Source organism: Portunus trituberculatus, chromosome 46 (genome assembly GCF_017591435.1).
Source record: "Portunus trituberculatus isolate SZX2019 chromosome 46, ASM1759143v1, whole genome shotgun sequence".
Lineage (NCBI taxonomy): Eukaryota > Metazoa > Arthropoda > Malacostraca > Decapoda > Portunidae > Portunus > Portunus trituberculatus.
The window spans coordinates 29,738,079-29,740,234 of record NC_059300.1 but is presented as its reverse complement, the minus strand read 5'-3'; the positions used below and the strand labels follow the sequence as shown (position 1 = coordinate 29,740,234).

Genomic DNA, 2,156 nt, shown 5'->3' with positions numbered 1-2,156 from the left:
CCCATTACGTTCATGAAGCAACACCCACCCACCTACCCACCTCGCCACCCACAGCCACCCACACCCAGACACACGTGCACAGCAACACTCACCTGTGGCTCCAGTGTGGGCGTGCACGGGCAAGAGTTTGAGGTGGTGTGTGGCTCCACTCAGATAGCTGCGCCCTCTCTAGGCAGACGGCCGCTGAGGGTGAGTGGACGAGAGACAGGGAGACAGGGAGACAGCCTCAAATTTACACCCTACACACCCTCCCAAGTCTGTATAGGCCGTCGTGTGCCCTGTAGGAGGCGGTGAGGCTGAGGGAGGATCAAGCAGTTCTCATAGACGGGCGGAATCACGGGGCGGGAAGGCACTTAACACTGCTATTAGAGGTGATGCAAGGGCGACGCTCCTAACGCGGTCATGCACGGTGCGGCGGGTCAGCGGCCACCATGAGGGGAAGGATGCATGGCAGGCAGCCCCGGCACGCAGGTCAAGTGGTAGTGGGTGGTGAGGGGCGCGTGTGTGGCGGGCGGGCGGAGCGAGGTGCTGCACGTAACTACCTCACGGCGACCAAGCTGGCACTGCCGCCTCCACCCTCCCCGGCCTGCCCCGCTCCGCTCAGCACCGCCCCGCCCCTCACGCCCGCGCCGCAACACCATCACCACCACCACATCCTCCACCTCCTCCTCCTCTGCTCCTTCATCCTCCTACACGTCCCGCAGCCTCATCACAGCTTCCATGAGCCCACCAACTCTCATCAGCTGTCAGTACCAATCCACGCCTACCACACACGCGTCCCCCCCGCCCATCCACTGCCTACACGCCCACGCTCTGCCCCTCACTCCCTGCCCCTCCATCCCCAAAGCCCGCCAGGAAGCACACGCCGCAGTGACAAAGGGAACGGCGGAACTAGGGCAGGAGGGCCGCGACGCCTGGCTCTGTCGAACTTTAAGGCAAGCAATGGAGGGTTACTGGTGAAGGCACGGGATGGGGAGGAGGAGGAGGAGGAGGAGGAACAAACCAGTAACATCAACAACAACAAAGATAAAGGTTGACGACAATAACAATCAACAACAACAACAATATAAATAGGGACCGGAAGTGTTGTTGTTGTCGCCGTTGTTGTTAGTCTTGTCATTGTCGTCGTCGGAAGAGGAGGAGGAGGAGGAGGAGAAGGAGAAGGAGAAGGAGAAGGAGAAGGAGAAGGAGAAGGAGAAGGAGAAGAAGAAGAAGAAGAGGAGGAGGAGGAGTAGCAGCAGAGAGAGAGGAAGCAGGGTAAGGGCGCCAAGACGAGAGTAAGTAAGCAAGCACTCACTTCCTCCTGCTGACATTTGAGGAGCCGCTATACCCTTCACACACACACACACACACACACACACACACACACACACACACACACACACACACACACACACAAGAAACAAACACCATAGTCTTTCTCTTTCATATACATTAATTATACAACATTAGCTCTTTAAACTCCTATTCTCTCTCTCTCTCTCTCTCTCTCTCTCTCTCTCTCTCTCTCTCTCTCTCTCTCTCTCTCTCTCTCTCTCTCTCTGAAATACTGCACGACCAGCATTATTCACGGGGCGCTGCCAGGGTAACGGGCTGCTTACACCCTCCCCTGCCTGGACCGTCCCTGTCTGGACCGCCCCTGCCTGCCCCTGCCTGCCTGCCTCCTCTGCTACCGTGCGACTCTCCAGCTTGGGTGTCGCGAGACTAATCTGATTTTCTTTCTGTGTCGACTAGGCGTGAGAAGAGGGGAGGCAGGAGGCGCGTCAAGGAGGCGATCACACACACTGACGGACACACACACACACACACACACACACACACAGAGACAGACAGACAGACACAGGTATATAGATAGATGGATTGAGAGATAGACAGGTAGATAAGTAGATAAGTAGATAAATAGACAGATAAATGGATAGACAGATAAAGTTAGATAGATAGATAGATAGATGGATAGATAAATAGATAGATAGATAGATAGATAGACAGACAGACAAAAAGACAGGCAGACAGACAGACAGACAGATAAATAAGTATATAAACAGATAGATAGGTAGATAGGTAAGTAAACAAATAGATAGACAGAAAGATAGGGATTTCATTGACCAGAACCACACACACACACACACACACACACACACACACACACACACACA

General features: G+C 54.2%; 1 protein-coding gene across 13 annotated transcripts in view; it reads right to left on the bottom strand.

Moving 5' to 3' along the window:
* LOC123520151 (neuroglian-like) overlaps positions 1–564 on the bottom strand; it is a 183,676-nt gene extending 183,112 nt beyond the window's left edge. For 9 of the 13 annotated variants that reach the window (XM_045282103.1, XM_045282105.1, XM_045282099.1 and 6 more), the window contains exon 1: positions 93–563. The gene's annotated coding sequence lies outside the window, so the exon portion shown is untranslated. Of the gene's footprint in view, positions 1–92 lie in introns of all 13 variants that reach the window. The other 4 variants (XM_045282108.1, XM_045282109.1, XM_045282111.1 and 1 more) reach the window with 2 other exon arrangements.
* Positions 565–2,156: the final 1,592 nt, after the last annotated feature.